This window comes from Diabrotica virgifera, chromosome 8 (assembly GCF_917563875.1).
Source record: "Diabrotica virgifera virgifera chromosome 8, PGI_DIABVI_V3a".
In the NCBI taxonomy this organism is placed as follows: domain Eukaryota; kingdom Metazoa; phylum Arthropoda; class Insecta; order Coleoptera; family Chrysomelidae; genus Diabrotica; species Diabrotica virgifera.
Window position 1 is genome coordinate 141,305,259 of NC_065450.1, and position 21,342 is coordinate 141,326,600.

General features: G+C 31.3%; 1 protein-coding gene across 1 annotated transcript in view; it reads left to right on the plus strand.

The window, feature by feature from the left end:
* The window catches only part of LOC114344694 (next to BRCA1 gene 1 protein-like), a 118,874-nt gene that overhangs the window by 13,628 nt on the left and 83,904 nt on the right, over window positions 1–21,342 (plus strand). The window lies entirely within an intron of this gene.

Sequence of the window (21,342 nt, forward strand, 5' to 3'; positions counted from 1 at the left end):
CCTGGGAAATGAGGGAAAGACATGGCCTTTCTTGATGTTGGTAGAGGTTGACCTTTGTCGTCATTGGTAGGAAAAATCGAGGTTATACTTCCTCTTCCAAGTTGCAGATCTGAAAGTACCTTTATCCTTGCCATCGAATAGGAAGTGGATTCCGTGTTTTTCTGACCACTCCAAAAGGGAAGAGCCATGTTTGTCATTGTCAAAGTAATTCCACATCTCATGGTGACTGTTAAAGCCCCTACATAAGGGTGGGTATTCTAGGGCACCTAAGGTAGGGGTTAAGGACATGTGCAGGTCAGGTTAGAGAAGGGAGCTTGTAAATACATAATAGAGCTATTGGGATTTTGCCAATTTTTACAGTTACTGGTGGATATTGTTCTTGGTAGAAGTGGAAATAAAAGCTGCATTTTCTATGTTTGTGCGTATACAGGGTGAGGCAGATAACTGGCCTATTAGAAATATCTCGAGAACTAAAGGCAACAGAATCATGAAAGTTGGTATAAAGGGGTTTTGAAGGATGATCTATTAAATGAAAATATTTTCATCTCCTTTCAACTTCCGGTTATACCGGAAGTTGCTTATAACTTCGTTTTTTTAAATGGGACACCCTGTATATTTTTACATTTCTGGATTCTCTTCGATGTCTTCTTTCTAAAAATATGAGGTTTTGTAATGTTATACAGGGTATTTTAAAAGATAATTACGTTTTTTTTATTAATTTCGTAGCAATATTCAGACCCTGTAGAATTGTAGTAGTTTGACATCTAAAACTCTACTTACGTTCAAATAATTTTTAATATAGTCTACTATTGTTAAGAATCATTAGTATAGCCAAATTTTTAATTTTAGTATACAGGGTTGGTCGAAACTCGGAATGAGTATTTTCTGAGTTTTCTTAAATGGAACACCCTCTATTTTAGTATTGTAATGAAATGATATTTTATGGTACTTTTTTATTTCTTAAACATTCCCTATACCTAACTGCTTTAATTTGTGCTTAATTGTTAATCGCACTAATAATCTTAACTACGTAGGTATTTTGATAGCTAAACCATTATTGGTAATTTTAAGGATCAGTCTGGATTAATATGTATTTATTTATGAAAAATTATTTGTGATTGAATATTTTCACGGCCAACCTAATAAAATTTTACGTATTTTTTGTTGAAATTAATGGTTAGCTTGAATCACCAATAACTCACAAATTAAAGCAGTTAGGTATAGGGAATACTTATAAAATAAAAAAGTACCATGAAATATCATTTCATTACAACACTAAAATACAGGGTGTTACATTTAAGAAAACTCAAAAAATATTCATTCCGAGTTTCGACCAACCCTGTATACTAAAATTTCAAAATTAGCGATACTAATGATTTTTAACAATAGTAGACTATATTAAAAATCACTTGAACGTAAGCAGAGTTTTTAATGTCAAACTATTACAATTCTACAGGGTGTGAATTTTGCTATGAAATTAATAAAAAAACGTAAATATCTCTTAAAATACCCTGTATAATATTACAAAATCTCATATTCTAAGAAAGAAGATATAGAGGAGAATCCAAAAATGTAAAAATATACAGGGTGTCCCGTTTAAAAAAACGAAGTTATAAGCAACTTCCGGTATAACCGGAAGTTGCAAAGAGATGAAAATATTTTCATTTAATAGATCATCCTTCAAAACCCCTTTATTCCAATTTTCATGATTCTGTTGCCTTTAGTTCTCGAGATATTTCTAATAGGCCAGTTATCTGCCTCACCCTATATATGTTGTTACATCGTAGGCTCTATCGTAGGTAGCACCCAGTAGATGATCATAGCTTAAGATTTTTTTTCTTGAGGTCAATTGGACTTCGTTTTTTGTATGGCGATCACGTCAATATCGTTTTATTTTAATAATCTGTACAGAATTTGGCATTTTACTTTGCTTGTGTCTTCTATATTAAGTTAAACAACTCCTACACTGGGTCCAAGTTCTATTGTCTGTTGAGCCTTAGAAGGTCTATTTGTTGGCAATACCATCTTTAATAGCTTTGAAACCCATGATTTCTTCTTGCCAGGAGATCTTCTGAAATAACGTCTGGCGCCTCTTATGCTAGTTTATTCTAGTGCTCTGTACCCTGTTTTTAAACCAGGAGGAGTAAACTCAAAAGACAGATTCACACCCAATAATGTCGCTAGAAAAATCACCAGATACATCTTCTTTTTTGGTTGATCATGTCGGCCTTCGACGGTAATGCATAAATATTATATTGTACTAATACGTCGCTTGGAAAAGATAATATTGGAAAGAGAGAAGTAAGCAGCAGGACAAAGATGATGGTATATAAAACAATCTTCAGGCCAATCCTTACCTATGGTAGTGAGAGCTGGGTGCTAACACCATCATCGAAAAGCAGAATAAACTCCATGGACATGAAGTACCTAAGAAAAGTAAAAGGAATTACAAGACGTGATAGAATAAGAAACAGCAGTGTGCGAGAAGAACTACAAGTCGAACCAATAACACAAATATTAGATAGGAATAAACTTAAATGGTTTGGACATTTGTGTAGAATGAACGATGATAGACAGGTAAAACGCATATGGGAGGCAAAAGTACGAAACAAGAGAGGAAGAGGGAGACCAAAGAAAACCTGGAACGATGAAGTGGTAGAAATTCTGAGGACGAAAAATACAACGTGGACTGAAGCGAAACGAAGGGCCAAGAATAAGCAAGATTGGAGACGATTTGTATATGATGTAGATGTATGAAATGTATTTTTAAACACCTTACACCGTTAGGTAGAAAGGTTTAGATTATATATATATATATATATACTAATACGTCGCTAAAGAGTTCTAAAAACGACTGTTTTTTTTTATATAAATAAATAAAGGAATAAAATAAAAAATAAAGGAATAACGCAGAAAACACAAAAAATCGCCAATATAACTTAATTAACCTATGAATCTTAAATGTCAATATTGTCAAAATTTTCATAGTTTATAGCCCGATCAGGAAACACAAAATTTTACGAAAACCTCCAAAAAAATAAAGGAAAGATGAAAATTTGGAAATAGGTAGTTGAAATTGTCTATTATTATATAAGAAAAAGTTTACAATTCTACATCCCCTCCATTTTACAAAAATTGGGAAATACGTTTCGACGCCCAAGTCGGGTGTCGTTGTCAAAATACAAAATAATACTAAATAAACAAAAATGTTGTTGCTTAGTAAAAGTTGCTTTTACTAAGCAACAACATTTTTGTTTATTTAGTATTATTTTGTATTTTGACAACGACACCCGACTTGGGCGTCGAAACGTTAATAAAATAATTTTTAGGTAAAATTGTGGCTTATTTCCCATTTGAATATACTTGATTATAAAAATGCCACAAGAAAATAGCTTCAGAACAACATTGGGAAATACGGGGTGAAAAATATTTTCTCGTGAGTGAAAAAATATACATTCAAAATAGGCCCGGAATTGGATAAAATGACTAATTCTAAGCAACTTTTGTTCTATAGAGTTTTTTCACTAAGTCAATACTTTTCGAGTTATTTGCGAGTGAATATGTTCATTTTTAACAAAAGAAAAACATGTTTATGGACGGTTTTTCGTAGATAACTCAAAAAGTAAGTACTCTAGCGAAAAAAATATTCTTAGTAAAAATATAGCTTATAAAAACTTAAAAAAAAAATGGTGTACGCGTGAGGTCTGCAGACCAAGTATAAGCAGAGTTGCATTTAATGAAAAGTAGGTTCTTCCTCGTCAAATTCCAAATCGAATATTTCAATGAGAAATAACCAAAAAACAGAGCACTTTTCGGGGAAAATTCATTACAACTTTTTTAAAATGTTTAAAAAAAGGTTTATTTTTATTTTTAAAATAAAATTCTAACATTAAAAATAATGTCTCAAAATATTGTTGGTCCCTTTTATTTTTTGGTACAAAAATCGCGAAAATCACCCCCTAATTAGCTTCCCAAATAAAATTAATCGTAACCGCTTCACAACTTACTTTACTTATGTATTGTTTATATTATCTATAAGTTTCATTGGTTCAAAGTGCTCAGTTTAAAAAAAAATTGGGTTTAAAATAAAACATTTTTTTTAATTTTGAAAAAAAAATGGAATTGTTCATGGAATTAACTTAAAAATTATTAGTAATACCAAAAATCTTAAAGAGTAATAAAATGTACGTTTTGCTTTTCTGAATATTTTTCCTTTTTTGATTTCTTGTTATACTAAAATTGATTGTGCTATGGCTGTTCAAAATTTGCCTAAACTCGTGATTAAGTTACTCGTTCAAGCCATTTTAACTACAGCTTTTTCAAAAATAAGCACTTTGAACGGATGAAACTTACAGATCATATAAATAATACATAAGAAAAGTAACTTGTGAAGTGGTAATGATAAAATTTATTTGTGATGTCCATATTTGTTTATTTGTGAATCCGTTTTATTTATAAAAATAAAAGGGATTAACAATATTTTGAGAGTAACTCACTTACTTTTAATGTTACAAATTTTTTTAAAAAACAAAAATAATCCTTTTTAAAAAGTTGAAATGAATTTCCCCGAAAAATGCTCCGTTTTTGGGTTATTTCACATTGAAATATTCGATTTGGAATTTTATGAAGAAGAACCTACTTTTCATTAGCTACAACTCTGCTTCTACTGGGTCTACAGACCTCAAGCATACACCATTTTTTTTTAGTTTTTTATAAGCTATATTTTTGCTAAGAATATTTTTTTCGCTGAAATACTTACTTTTTGAGTTATCTCCGAAAACCCGTCCAAAAACATGTTTTTTTCTGTTAAAAATGAACATATACACTTGCAAATAACTCGAAAAGTATTGACTTGGGAAAAAAACTCTATAGAACAAAAGTTGCTTAGAATTAGTCATTTTATCCAATTCCAGACTTATTTTGAATGTATATTTTTCACCTTCGAGAGGGGGCCATTCCCCTCTATTTTTGAAAAATGGAGGGGATGTGGAATTGTAAACTTTTTCTTATATAATAATAGACAATTTCAACTAAATATTCCCAAATTTTCATCCTTCCTTTATTTTTTTTTGGGGTCAGATTGTTCTTTGATCGGGCTATTAGTGGAGTAAACTTGTCTGCGGTTGGACCAATTACAAACAAGCATTACGGTGCGGTAAATTTGAATTACTCCTCCTAGTATAAAAACAAGCTATAGAATATTGACATCGTAGTTAATGTTTTTTGTTTACTTGTGCGCCCAAACTAAAAAACGCTAAACACGGATTTCGCTGACAATATTATACATTGGCAACCAACAAATAATAATATTTAGTTTCTTAATTTTATGATATAATATATGCGTCTATAATAGATCATTTCATTTTGCACATCCAAATGATTTCATTTTCGTATTTTCCTGTAAATACTTAATCTTTATGATAACAAATGATGATTAATATTTATGTCTGTGACTTACATTGTTCTGTTTTATAAATGTTCGTTAATACCTATTGTGTATGATAAACTGCATATTTTTAAACAATAAATATTAAAGTCCAAAGTCTACTAATGATTCATAAAGCTAGATAAACTTCAAAATTATTTTTTGAAGAAATTTGGATATTTATATTCCGATTTACTGTAGATTAAATACATTTGCAAAAATTAATTTTGCTTTTCACAGGAATCATTTATATGGGTCATTATGAGTACTCTCACTGTGTATTTTAATTTTGCATGTTCAGTCTAAAAATATCGACATAATTATTATAAAAAAGCGGATCGACATCAATAAAAATGTATGTTGTATGTTGTATTTGACGAAAATTTGCTCGTGTGCGCTGAACTTTTTGTTAATGTGGATTATGCGCCGCATAGAAAATCGCAAAAATATTTTCGTGACGAACAACGCAGGCTATCCGTCGTGCTGTCGGTTTTTCAGTCACTTTCAAAGAAATTTGCGCCGCACAGCAATAGAATAGAATAGTAATATGCTTTATTGTTATAAAAAATTTAACAATTTTATAGACAAAGCTTACAGGAATCAAAAATAAAAACAGTAACAAATACAATTTACTAAAATTATATAAATCGTCAATATAAATAAAACATAATAAAGTAAAATAAAAAGCAGTAACAATCTATTGCAAAATTAAAAAAAAAAATGCAAATTGCGTAATCTACCTTAAGAAATTTAATAAGTTAAGCTGCTGCATATGAAACTCAAATATAGATTAAGATTCTACTTATACATAAGAATACTGTAATTTCTTAGTTATTGGTTAAGAAACTCTGCTTACTTACTTACTTAATCCAGAACTCGTCTACCTTTCGGTGTGAGTTATTACGGAGTTAGGTTCTCCGTCGTTTTCTTCCACATTTCCTTCCATTTCCTTCTATCCATGGCCAATGCTTTTGTTTCCTCCCATTTTATTCCTTTTTTGTCGGCCGCTTCCCTCATTTCTTATGTCCACGTCTTTCTTGGTCTTCCTCTCTTCTTACTTCCCATATCTCTCGCTTCATATATTTGTCTTACTCCTTTTTTTTTCTCTTCTCCTCTTCTCAGTACATGTCCGAGCCATCTAAGTTGTCCTTGTTCGATTGTTGTTGTAACTGGATGTATTTTCAGATTTTCTCTAAAGGTTTGATTTCTAATTTTATCTTTCCTTGTTTTCCCCTCTATTGTTCTCAAAAATCTCATTTCTATGCTTATTAGTCTATTCTTTTGCCTTTTTGTTAATGCCCAAGATTCACAGGTATAGGTTAGAGTGGGTTTCACAATCTTTTTTACTATTTCCGTTTTTATATTCTTAGGTATTTCTTTCTTTTTTAAACAGTTACTCTTAATAATATTGTACAGCTTACCAGTCTTTCCAATTCGTTCATTTATCTCATCTTCTAATTTTCCCTAATTTTCCATCCCGGCTTATGATTACCCCCAAATACTCATATCTGTCTACCTGTTCAAGTTGCTTGCCATCTACTTGTATTTCATGTTTTCCTTTTTGTCTTCCAATTATCATTGTTTTTGATTTTTCTTTGTTTATTTTCATATTTCTCTGATTTTAAGCTCTTCATACAATATGTTTATATCTTCTTGTAATTGTTTTTCTGACTCCCCAATGATCACCAGGTCGTCTGCGTAGCATAGTTCTGTTATTTGTATCATTCTCAACTTCCAATATCCTACATTATATTTTCTCCATTTGTGTTTGCATTCTTTTATTACGTCATCTACTACTAGGTTAAACAGTAGTGGGCTTAGGACACAACCCTGTTTTAATCCAATGTTGCTGTCGAATACTTTTGATTTTTCATTTCTTGTCCTTACATAGCTTTTCGTTTTTTCGTATAAACTCTGGATGCATCCTATTAGATCTTGTTCAATTTTTCTCTTCTCTAGTATTTTCCAAATATCTTCTCTTTTAATTCTGTCGAAATCTTTTTCCATATCTATGAAACATACATGTATTTCTTTTTCTGTTTTAAGAGCTTTTTCTATTATTTGTCTTATTATGAAAATCTGATCGTTCGTCCCTCTTTCTTTTCTGAAACCACTCTGGCTCTCCTCAAAGGTGTTTTCCAGTTTTTCTCTTAGCCTGTTTTCTACTATACTAGCATAAAGTTTTCCTACTGTGCTTCCAAGTGTTATTCCTCTATAGTTTGAGCATTATTTGCTATCTTTTTTTTATACAATGGTGTTATACTGCCTATCTGCCAGTCTAGTGGTACTTTCTTTTCATTTTTAGCTTGGTTCATGATGTTTAGTAATTTTTGTTGTCTTTCTTTATTCATGTATTTCACCATTTCTGCAGTTATATCGTCATGTCCCGGTGCTTTTCCCATCTTGATTTTGTTGATTACATTTGTTAATTCTTTTTGTGTTATATTTCCTATATGTTCCTGTTGCTCTTGTGGAGTGTGTTGATTTTTGTTTTGTTCTATCTTATCTCCTTCTACTTGTTCCACTTCCAAGAGTTCTTCAAAGTATTCTCTCCACCTCTCCATAATCTCATTCTTTTCTGTAAGTATGGTCCCATTCTTATTCTTCACGTTTATCATGTATTTGGTTTTGGTTTTCTCATGCTCTTAAGTGTGCTATAGAACAATTTCTGGTTTTCACCGAATGCCTCTGTTAATTTATTTCCAAATTCTACCCACGTTCTGTCTTTGTTCTTTTTAACCATCTGTTTAACCATCTGTTCTTTTTTCTTTGTACTTGTCATAGCTTTCTTGCTTTCTGTCTGTTAGGTATTTTTTCCACAGTTGCTTCTTTTCTTGTACTATTTTTTCTAAGTCTTTTGTCCACCATGCCGTGCGTTTTGTGGGGTTATTACTTATTTTTGTTATATTTTGCTATATTTTGGTACTTATTTTCTCTTTTCCTATGTTCCTCTAGGCATTTCTGGTATCTATTCTTAACTTCTATTTCTTTCAGTTTGTAGCTTCTGATTTTTTCTTTTATTATTATTCTAAAACTCATTTTGACTAGATAATGGTCACTTCCAATCTCTGCGCTCCTTTTTACCTTAATATTTTTGACTGCTTTCCATATCTCGGAGTTAATTAGGAAATAATCAATGATTGATCTCTCGCCTCTACCCCTCTCTTCCCTTGTGTATTTGTGGACGTCTTTGTGTGTAAACTTTGAATTTCCTATTAGTCCATGTGGTGAGACCGCTCCCGTCTGGAAAAATTTCTGATTCGGTTTCTTTGTGGATTCCTATTCAAAAATGTCCCCTTTAAAAAAATCTGAAGGGTTCCGGGCGGAATTTTTGGGCAGAAATTGTTTAAACAATTTTTTTAAACAAATACAACAGATCACGTTTTTTTGCTCCAGAACATATATTTTTGAGTTTTTTCGGTGATTCTGAACAAGAAAGGTATCTTGTAAATTTTCTCAAAAATTGATAGTTTTCGAGTTATAGGCGATTTAAAATCTGAAAAATGCGAAAATACGCATTTTCGAGACTTAAAAACTCATATTCAAATTAGTATTTTTGAGGTTGCCAGATACTTAAATTGAAGACTAAATATTCAGCTTCCAGATTCTGAGGAGTGATCGCGTCTAACTTTAATTTATACCGTTGTTTTTTAATTGTTAAATATGCGTGTTTATCCGATTTTTTGCCGGTGCGGCGCGCTCCGTTTCAAAAATCTCCTATTTTCCTCCGAAAAATATATTTTTTAGATTCTTTGGGATATTCTAAATAAAATAAGTTTCTTGACATTTTTCTCAAAAGTTAATAGTTTTAAAGTTATAAGCGATTAAAAATCCAAAAATGCGTTTTTTGTCATTTTTCGGATTTTCAATCGCTTATAACTTAAAAACTATTAACTTTTGAGAAAAATGTCAAGAAACTTATTTTGTTTAGAATGCCCCAAAGAATCTAGAAAAAATATTTTTCGGATGAAAATAGGAGATTTTTGAAATGGAGCGCGCCGTACCGGCAAAAATATCGGATAAACACGCATATTTAACAATTAAAAAACAACGGTATAAATTAAAGTTAGACGCGATCACTCTTCAGAATCTTGAAACTGAATGTTCACTCTTCAATCTAAGTATCTGGCAACCTCAAAAATACTAATTTAAATATGAGTTTTTAAGCCTCGAAAATGCGTATTTTCGCATTTTTCAGATTTTAAATCCCCTATAACTCCAAAACTATCAATTTCCGAGAAAAATTAAAAGATACCTTTCTTGTTTAGATTGACCCAAAAAATCTAAAAATATATGTTCCAGAGCAAAACAACATAATCTTTTGTATTTGTTTAAAAAAATTGTTTAAACAATTTCTGCCCAAAAATTCCGCCCCGCACCCTTCAGATTTGTTTAAAGGGGACAGTTTTGAATAGGAATCCACAAAGAAACCGAATCAGAAATTTTTTTCAGACGGGAGCGGTCTCACCACATAGACTATATTATCAGATCATTTTCGATGCATAAATTTATAGTCCGTGTTCCATTATCGTTTCTCGTCTCTTCTCCTTCTTTTCCTAGCCATTTTTCTATACCAGCATTTTGTTTTCTCACTCTTCCATTCATGTCGCCCATTATTATTAAATTGTTATTCTGTCTTATCTATTGTTTCTTGAAGTTTTTCAAAATACTCATTTTTTTCATTTTTGTTTGTATTATCAGTTGGTGCATATGTTATGATAACTATACTTTTCTTGTTTAATCTTTACTTGAACTGTTAAAATCCTCTCGTTTGTAAATTGGACATCGATGATGTTCTTCATGTAGGACGGAGTTACAATTACTGTTACTCCTGCTTTCGCTGTGCTACTTTGGTCCACTCCTGACCACCATATATTGTATCCGTCTTTTATTTCTTTTATTCCTGTTCCTTTCTTCTTTGTTTCTGTGACTCCTAATATGTCAATTTTCAGGTTTTTCATTTCTTCGACTATTTCCTCTTCTTTGCCATTTATTCCTCTTGTGTTCCAAATACCTATTTCTATCGTTTCGTTATTTATTAGTTCACGCCCTTGCTGTTTTCCGTTATTATTTTTTATTTTATTATCGTTCTGTGGTTTCTTTGTCCTTATTCCTGCCATTGTCGTCTCCATTATTTCCGTCGTATTTTCGTATATCAGTTTTTTGAATTTTTCATATTTCTCTCAAACTATGCTATTGAATAATATGGTCTTTCAGATAAATAGGCTTTTGTCATTTTACGGAACTTGGGGAAAGATGTGGCAGATTTAAGTTGTAGGGGGAGATGGTTGTATAGTTTTTTTGCAGAATATAATATAGATTTCTTTACTAACTCACTGGACGGGATCGGTAAATAGATGTCAAAGGTAGAATTTCTGGTGGAATAGTCATGTCGAGGTCTTGCTGGAAAGACATGTAGATGTTTAGGAATTAAGCAAACAGTTTCTAAAATATATAAAGAAGGTAGTGTTAGAATCCTGTGATCTTTGAAGTAGCTTCTGCAATGTGTTGTTCTTCTGAGGCCAAACAGATATCTTATTAACATCGGATTGGGCAGCTGTACCAGAACCCCAAAAAGGAAGACCATATCGAAGATGGGACTCGAACAAAGAAAAATATGTTATTTTGGAAGAGGCTAAATTCATTTCCTTCGAAACAGATCTTATTGCAAAGCAAGCTGAAGATAGTTTCTTGCTTAACACATCGATATGAAGGGACCATTTAAGGTTGCTATCTAAAAAAATACCAAGAAACTTTACAGAATCAACTATACTGATCTGGCTGTTATGAAGAAGTAAGGGTTGAAGAGTTTCTTTATAGGATAATGCTACTGTTTTATCTACGTTAAAAGAGAGTAAATTAGAATCGGACCAGGATTTTATTGTGAGTAGATCAGAAGTTATAGTAGCATGAAGAGTTGCGATATTTGAGTTGCTCCAAGTGATACTGATATCGTCAGCAAAAAGAAAAACTTTTCCATCGATTTTTAAAATAGTGATGTCATTAATAAAGATAAGGAAAAGTAGAGGACCCAATACTGAACCTTGTGGTACCCCACATACAACATTTTTGAGACTAGAGTCTGTATCATTTGCTCTAACCAGTTGTTTCCTATTATTATCCAAGTAGGATTAAAACCAGTTCAAAGAAATACCTCGAATTCCATAGAAATCTAGTTTTTTTTATCAAAATGTCGTGTTTTGCACAATCAAAAGCTTTGGCATAATCACAAAAAACAGTGGCAGTGTGCAGATTATTGTTTAATGCTTGATAAACTTCATGTAGTACAGAAAACATGGTATCGGTGGTACATTTATTATTTAAAAAGCCGAACTGATTTTGTGATAAAATCTTGTTATCAACGAGAAAGGACATAAGTCGGGCTTTTATGAGTCTCTCAATAATTTTGGAGAGTACCGGTAGCAATGCAATAGGTCTATAATTGTAGGCATTAGATTTTTCACCACCCTTATGAAGAGAAATAACGATGGCTGTCTTTAGGCACTCTGGAAATTTACCTTTCTCAAAAGAATCATTAATTAGAGAGATGAGGGCTCCCAACACATTGTCTGGGAGATTTGAGAAAATTTTTATGGATAGTCCATCGGTACTACAGGAAGATTTGCTTTTGATACTATTGATTGTTTGGATCAGTTCAGATTTATCAACCGGTCTTATAAAGAATGAATTCGAAACCTTTCTTGAATTAGGGAGATAGGAAATGGGATCTTGTTGTGGTGACACAATAGTTGATGTTATATTTTTACTCACATTTTACTGACCCTTCCGTCTGGAAGGGAAAATGTTTGAGCTGTGTGAGTTTTATTTCGAAGATCGTTTATTATGGACCAAGTTTCTTTTGCAACACTTTTAGAGATTCTGAGACGATTTTGATAGTACAATTTTTTAGCTGATTTTTAAGTTTTAAATAGATTGCCCTGTACTTGGTGATATATTCAGTAACGCTACTGTGGTAGCACAGTAACAATGCTACTGTGGACTTATTATCCACTTTTCGCTAAGTGGATTCGGCAGTACAACACACAAACTAAATATTTAAGGCGGATTCACATCAATAAAAATTTATTTTAAAATACAGAAAAAATATTTGTGGCGACAGAAAAAATATTTGTGGCGCACATTTAAAGCTGGTCAAGTATTTTTACCACGTAAATATTTAGTTCGTGTGTTTTATCGCCTAATCCACTTAGCGACAAGTGAATAATCAAGTCCACATTCATTAACATTGCTGTGTGGCACAAATTTCTTTGAAGTCGATTGAAAAACCGACAGCACGACGGATAGCGTGCGTTGTTCGTCACGAAAATATTTTTGCGTTATTCTATGCGGCGCACAGTGCACATCAACAAAAAGTTCAGCGTTCACGAGCAAATTTGCGTCAAATACAACGTACAACACACATTTTTATTGATGTGGATCCGCCTTTACGTGGTAAAATACTTGACCAGATTTAAATTTGCGCCGCAATTATTTTTTCTGTATTTTAAAATACAACACATACACACATTTTTATTGATGTGAATCCGCCGTAACAATACTATTTTATTGTTTATTGGACAAAATTTTAATAATTTTGTCAGTTCTCATTTCACGTTTTGAAGAAAGAGGAAAAAAATATCTGAAAAAGGTATTAGTATTTAGGAAGAAATTCTACTTCGTCTTTCTGAATTTTTAAGTTGTTACTGTGCATGAGGTTCGTCATGTATTTTGTTTTGGGGATACACAGTATGTCCCTGTAAGTTGTATCCATATGGAAATCTTTTTTATTATTAATTTTACGAAAAAAAGTTATTCTTCATAAATAGCTCTGCCTGGTCCAAAACCTAAGATGTCACCATCAAATATCAAATTTTTTGAATATTATACGAGGTATGTCAAAAAGTTTGAATTTCACTCAAGAGTAAAGTAGGTTTATTTTTCACAATATTGAAAATTGCTATTATGAAAAGTTGTTTGGAATTAAAAACTATATTCTAGTATGCAATTACATCCTTCTAATTGAAATTTTTTTTTTGAAAAATTATGGATAACTAACATTATTTTCAGTTATTTCAATTCGGATAGGTCTGGATCCCGCGTATGAAAAAAAAGTTGATTAATAGCAAGCTGAAAATTTGTTAATAGCTTAAGGGTGTCTAATCGGATAAACTTTGATATATGGAAACACTGCAACAGGGGCAGTTTTAATTGTGGAACAGGTTAAAAATTTGGAACGGTCAGACCACGAAAACAGCTCATTTATTTTGTCCGACATAACAGACTTAAACTCTCCGAACAGAGATTAAACTCTCATGCAAGAATCAGATTGCTATTTATCACCTGTCAAAATTCCTGTCATTTGACATATTCTACATGTTCCACTCATTAAAACTCCCATTTGGTGATTAATAGCAGTTTGATTTTTGCATGAGAGTTTAATCTCTGTTCGGAGAGTTTAAGTCTGTTCTGTCGGACAAAATAAATGAGCCGTTTTCGTGGTCTGACCGTTCCAAATTTTTAACCTGTTCCACAATTAAAACTGCCCCTGTTCCAGTGTTCCCATTTATCAAAGTTTATCCGACTAGACACCCTTAAGCTATTAACAAATTTTCAGCTTGCTATTAATCAACTTTTTTTTCATACGCGGGATCCAGACCTAACTCTTTTATTGTTAATTTTACGAAAAAAAGTGATTCTTAATAAAAGTTCTGCATGGTCTAAAACCTAAAATACAACCATCTTATGTCAAAATTGATCAATTTTATACGAGGTATGTCAAATATTATGACTTTCGCTCAAGAGTAAAATACGTTTATTTTTCACAATATCGAAAATTGTTATTATGAAAAGTTATTTAGAATTAAAAACTATGTTTCAGTATGTAATTACATCCTTCTAATTGAAATATTCTGAGCTATAAAGGTACTTTCCTTTTGATCGAAATTTATCTTTTTTGACATACCTCGTATAAAATTGATAAAATTTGATATAAGATGGTTATATTTTAGGTTTTAGACCATCCAGAACTTTTTATTAAGAATCACTTTTTTTCGTAAAATTAATAATAAAAGAGTAATCAGAATTGAAATAACTTAAAATAATGTCAGTTATCCATAATTAGAATGTAGTCCAGGAACTGAAGCTTTTCACCTCGCAATTTTTACAGAATGGATAGATTTGCTTGAAAATTTTAGAACAAGTAGTGGATAGTCCAAGGATTAAAATCTATATGATGCCGAAAGGCGCTTTTACCATGGGGGTGGTTGCCACCCCATCCCGGGGTGGACATTTTTTATTATATTTTGACCGCAAAAGTTGATAAAAACATTCATTCTAAGCAAAAAATGTTCTATACATTTTTTTGATAAAATGAATAGTTTTCGATTTATTCGCTATCGAAAGTGTTAGTTTTATATCGAAAAAATAAGTGTTTTTCAATAATATACTAATTTACTATTCACTCAATTATTGCCGTAGAAAAAATTTTTTCAAACCAATTTCTTGGGAACTAAATAACCTACAATTTCATATTTAAACATTTTTTCATATCTCTGATGCTAATCTTTTTATTCTGAAGAAATCGACATTTTTACCAAACTACAAAAATTCGTTATTCGCTTTTAACTCCAGTTTTTTAAAAACTAACCTTTCTTTCTATTTTTTTTTTCAAAAAAATATATTGATTTTTTAACCGTAACTTTTCTATTTTTTATCTTAGAAAGTTTGGCAAAAAATTATTTTGTAGGTTTTTATAAGGTCTATAAGCCTATTAATATTAATTCTTTTTAAAATCCTCAGTCGCAAAAAGAGGTGACTTTGAAAGGGTTGGTAAAGGTGGTTTTTGCATGTTATTACAAGTTTTAATTATCAATAGCTCACTCAATTTTTGCTGTGGTAAAAATTTTTGCAAACCAGTTTCTTGAGAATTAAATAAGCTACAATTTCATATTTAAACATTTTTTCGTATCTCTGATGCTAATCTTTCTATTCTGAAGAAAAGGCCATTTTTTTTCCAAACTACAAAAATTCGTTCTTCGCTTTTAACTCCATTTTTTTTAAACTAATCATTCTAAGCCGGTCAAACTTCTAGAACCTATTAATAATATAAAAATAAAGAAGACCAAATAAGGTTAATGACTAATTTTAATTAGGGTGGTGATTAGGAGGTTGCTTCGGATCACTTTTTCGCTGAAAAAAGTAGGGACTAACATTCTTTTCAATATATGTCACTTAATTTTTGAGCTAAAGACTTCGTTTTTATTTTTGGAGATAGACATTTTAAAATTCTTTAAATTAGTTTGAACAAGTTGTCCTCGAAAAATGCATAGTTTTCCCGTCTTTTGATTTTGAAACTACAGTATTTCGCATTTGCCGAAGAAGAGCTAATATTTAATAATGTATAGCTCGATTACTATTGGTCTTAAAAAAATTAAAGAAACGGTTTTGTTTATTGTTTCAAAAGGTACATTTTTGTTAAGTAAAGTTGTTTTGATAGAACGAAAACTTTTGGAGTTATTAGCCGAAAACTTATTAACAACATTGATTTTTTCGATATAAAACTAACACTTTCGATAGCGAATAAATCGAAAACTATTAATTTTATCAAAAAAATGTATAGAACCTTTTTTGCTTAGAATGAATGTTTTTACTAACTTTTGCGGTCAAAATATAATAAAAAATTTCCACCCCTGAGTAGGGCTTACAATACCGAACTAAAATCTGAATACCGGTATTTGATATTTGAAATTTGAAATATCGGGATACCGGTATTAAAACCGGTATTCTAATGTCTAGTCTAATTTCTAAAAAATACTTATGGTAGGGGAGCCCAAGCGGGGATTTTTGCAGTTACTCGAGCGCGTCAGATTATCACATGGGGAGAAACCTGGTACCCTGCAAATGTACCTCTACCATATATTGGCTCTTACCACAGGGAAGTTCGTTAAGGAGGGGCCGAAAAAAATCTATCCTTAAAAATACTCAAAATTGTCAGATTAAGATAAGGTAAGTTAAGTACATGCAAAAGAGTGTATATTTAAAAAATCTGACGATTTGAGCGGGGCGTAAGGAAATGGGTGAGTCAAAAAGTTTCACAAAAAAAGCGAATATTTCGCGAAATGAACGTCAGATCAAAAAACTAAAAAATACGTCTTCAATATTTTTTAAAAATCTATCGAATGGTACTAAATATGACCTCCAACGGAGAGAGGTGGGGGGTAAATTTAAAATTTTAAATACAAGTCCCGCGATATTTCGCAAAATGAACATCAGATCGAAAAACTGCAAAATACACTTTCCAAATGTTTCTGAAAAATCTATCAAATCGTACCAAACACGACCCCCACGGCGGCGGGGCGGGGGTTACTTAAAAATCTTAAATGGGACCCCTCAGTTTTTATTGCAGATTTGGATTCAGACAAGACAGATTTGGAGACATTTTTTCGAATTATGGATAGATAGCGCTATAATCGGAAAAAACAATTGTTGAAAATGGAAAATTAAATTAAAAAATGGAAAGCGCCCATTAAAATGGAAAATTTTACTTATCTTTTTTTGATTCTAGGACCTAATAATCACAACCCAATAGGTTCCCATAAAGCTCGAGTGACTGCAAATTTAGCATACTTTGCTCCCCTACCATTAGGTTTGTTAACTGCCCAGCCTTTGAAAATACTTTCGGAAGGTACTGATGTGGCAGGTATTGACAAATAATATTTTATAGCCAAATAATAAAGGTCAGGGAAATGTGGATTTGCATTTTTTCCAAAATTCTATCGGGTTAATTTTTCTTGCAAAATGAGGCATTTCGAAAGAAAATGTGGAATTGGGTAATAGACGTAAAACATAAACAATTGCTTTATATTGCCGACACCCCGCTTCTCGATGGTGCCATACGTGGCTCGGTATGTGTAATAAAAATATGACTGATATAGATTTTAATACAACGAAATTGGTTGTTTATCTTCAAAAAAAATTCTTGTAATTAATTAATATTATTTTAAGTTAGATTTCTATTGTGCATAAATTCAATTTTTATCAACTAATGTAATACCAAAATACCGGTATTTGTAGATAAATACCGGTTTTTAATACCGGATAAAAATCGTCCGGGATTCCGGTATTCGGGATCCCGGAATCCCGGTATTGTAAGCCCTACCCCTGAGTTGGGGTGACAACCACCCCCATGGTAAAAGCGCCTTTCAGCATCATATAGATTTTGATCCTTGGACTATCCACTACTTATTCTCAAATTTTCAATCAAATCGATCCATTCTGTAAAAATTGCGAGGTTTTGTCCTATTTTAAGCTTCATTACTTGGACTAATGATGTAATTGCATATTTTAATATATATTATTATATAATATAATTTTTATTCCAAACAACTTTTCATAATAGCAATTTTCAATATTGTGAAAAATAAAGCTACTTTACTCTTGAGTGAAATTCAAATATGTTGATATACCTCGTATAACATTCATAAAATTTGATATCTGATGATTGAATCTTAGGTTTCGGACAATGCAGAACTTTTTATAAAGAATAACTTTTTTTCGTAAAATTAATAATAAAAGAGTTATCAGAATTGAAATAACTTAAAATAATGTCAGTTATCCATAATTAGAATGATGTAATTGCATATTAGAATACAATTTTTATTCCAAACAACTTTTCATAATAGCAATTTTCAATATTGTGAAAAATAAAGCTACTTTACTCTTAAGTGAAATTCAAACATGTTGATATACCTCGTATAACATTCATAAAATTTGATATCTGATGATTGAATCTTAGGTTTCGGACAATGCAGAACTTTTTATAAAGAATAACTTTTTTTCGTAAAATTAATAATAAAAGAGTTATCAGAATTGAAATAACTTAAAATAATGTCAGTTATCCATAATTAGATTGATGTAATTGCATATTAGAATATAATTTTTATTCCAAACAACTTTTCATAATAGCAATTTTCAATATTGTGAAAAATAAAGCTACTTTACTCTTAAGTGAAATTCAAACATGTTGATATACCTCGTATAACATTCATAAAATTTGATATCTGATGATTGAATCTTAGGTTTCGGACAATGCAGAACTTTTTATAAAGAATAACTTTTTTTTCGTAAAATTAATAATAAAAGAGTTATCAGAATTGAAATAACTTAAAATAATGTCAGTTATCCATAATTAGAATGATGTAATTGCATATTAGAATATAATTTTTATTCCAAACAACTTTTCATAATAGCAATTTTCAATATTGTGAAAAATAAAGCTACTTTACTCTTGAGTGAAATTCAAACATGTTGATATACCTCGTATAACATTCATAAAATTTGATATCTGATGATTGAATCTTAGGTTTCGGACAATGCAGAACTTTTTATAAAGAATAACTTTTTTTCGTAAAATTAATAATAAAAGAGTTATCAGAATTGAAATAACTTAAAATAATGTCAGTTATCCATAATTAGAATGATGTAATTGCATATTAGAATATAATTTTTATTCCAAACAACTTTTCATAATAGCAATTTTCAATATTGTGAAAAATAAAGCTACTTTACTCTTGAGTGAAATTCAAACATGTTGATATACCTCGTATAACATTCATAAAATTTGATATCTGATGATTGAATCTTAGGTTTCGGACAATGCAGAACTTTTTATAAAGAATAACTTTTTTTCGTAAAATTAATAATAAAAGAGTTATCAGAACTGAAATAACTTAAAATAATGTCAGTTATCCATAATTAGAATGATGTAATTGCATATTAGAATATAATTTTTATTCCAAACAACTTTTCATACTAGCAATTTTCAATATTGTGAAAAATAAAGCTACTTTACTCTTGAGTGAAATTCAAACATGTTGATATACCTCGTATAACATTCATAAAATTTGATATCTGATGATTGAATCTTAGGTTTCGGACAATGCAGAACTTTTTATAAAGAATAGCTTTTTTTCGTAAAATTAATACTAAAAAAGTTTTCCATATGGATACTACTTACAGGGATATACTGTATATTTTCAAACCGATTTCTCTACAGTCTCTTTCCAGTTCTTCTAACATGGTGTTGATCTCGCCTAGGTTATCTCCTATCAAAACCATGTCATCAGCATAACTCAGGTGGTGCGGTCTTTTCCCGTCGGCACTTATCAGTAACAAGTTGGTGGACGAAAGTCTATATTATAACTACCTTGATGGTTGAATAATGAATGCTGAATAATGAATGATCTCTTTCTTTACTTGTTACGTATCTATAATCCCTTTATGATTCCAATCAAGGGGTTTAGAAGCACGTTCTAGGACAGTTATAAATAGTTATTTTCCTAACAAGTGCAGAAAGTTATACTTTTCCGCACGCGACTGCAGTTTGCCGAACGACGCGAAGCGGGAGTTCGGCAAGCAGTCGAGTGCGGAAAAGAGACTTTCTGCAAGAGTTAGGAACAATATTTTTTCTACGAGTCTTTAAAAAGTGACCAAATCTTAATCAATTAATTTAATTAATATGAAACTACATACACAAATTAATTCTTTGACAAGGTTGTCAAAACCAAACTTTCAGCATAATTGGTTAGCATGACGACGATCTTGGTTTCCATGACGACGATTCGAAACCACTGCTATTGTCTACTGATTTGACTTTCGAATATTATGTCAAAATAATTTTATTTCATCGAATTGTCGCGTTAATTTCATTAAAACAGGAACACAATAAGATACATTTGAAATAAAATAGTAAATAATATCTAAATATTAGTTTATTGCATGTATTATAATTATTTTAAGGCCATATTAAAATATCTTAATGCAGTGCGGAAAAGTAAAACGCGTGCGGAAAAGTAAAACCTTCTAAACTAAAACGCGTGCGCGAAAGTAGACATTTTTGCACGCTTGTAGAAAAAAGCTTTAGTGATAGTGTGACCCTGTCTTAACACCTCTTTGAATTTTTATTTTGTTACTGTTTTCGTTTAACTTTGTTACGTTTGTCGCATTTCTATAAATATTATATACAGTGCACAGATTCTAAAGGTGCCGGTGCGGGATGGCGTTTATGCGCCGTATTAAGGTTTTTACATATTATCATGCACTCATCGTTTCCGGCACGTAGCGTAGTCTCCGAAAAACCTGATTTTACAAAGAGGTGTCTGATACGATACGTCCCGGACAGTGTGAATTGTTCATATTTAAAACCATTAAAATCAATATTTTTCGGAAACTCAACGCTACGGTTTTAAACGCTGCGTGCTGGAAACGATGAGTGCATGATAATATGTAGAAACCTTTATTGGGACCGTGCAAGTTCGGCAAAGCTACACCTGGTTTCTACGCTCAGCAACATTATTCGCACTTTTAATTATATTGGCCAATTATATTAGTCCTGGTTACTGGATAATTGTCAAGGCCATAGTCCAAAAAATAATAAGAAAAAATAAGATTCAGGTTATGTTATTAAAACATAAACAATTATATGCAGTAAATTAAATTAGTTATTAAATTGAAGTACTACAAGCAAAATACAATTAATTAAATTTACCTTTATATAATAATTGCATATCATAATAATATTGTGGAGCAATATATAATTTTTCTTCTTCATTGACAGTAGATATGGAATATACGTCAATTTGAAAATTTCAATTGACAATGAATATTTAAGAAAGTTACAATATTTCTCCGCTATTCTCGCACGATCGCTTCTCGTATCCCCTCCAAGTACTTGCACACCGCGAATAATCGGTGTAAGAGAGAGAAAGTATTCGAAATAATGAAATAACAAATAATACAAAATTTGTTATTTCATTATTTCGAATACTTTCTCTCTCATACATCGACTATAATACTGCACATAGACGCCATCCCCCACCGGCACCTTTTGAATCTGTGCACTGTACCTACTAATCTGGAAG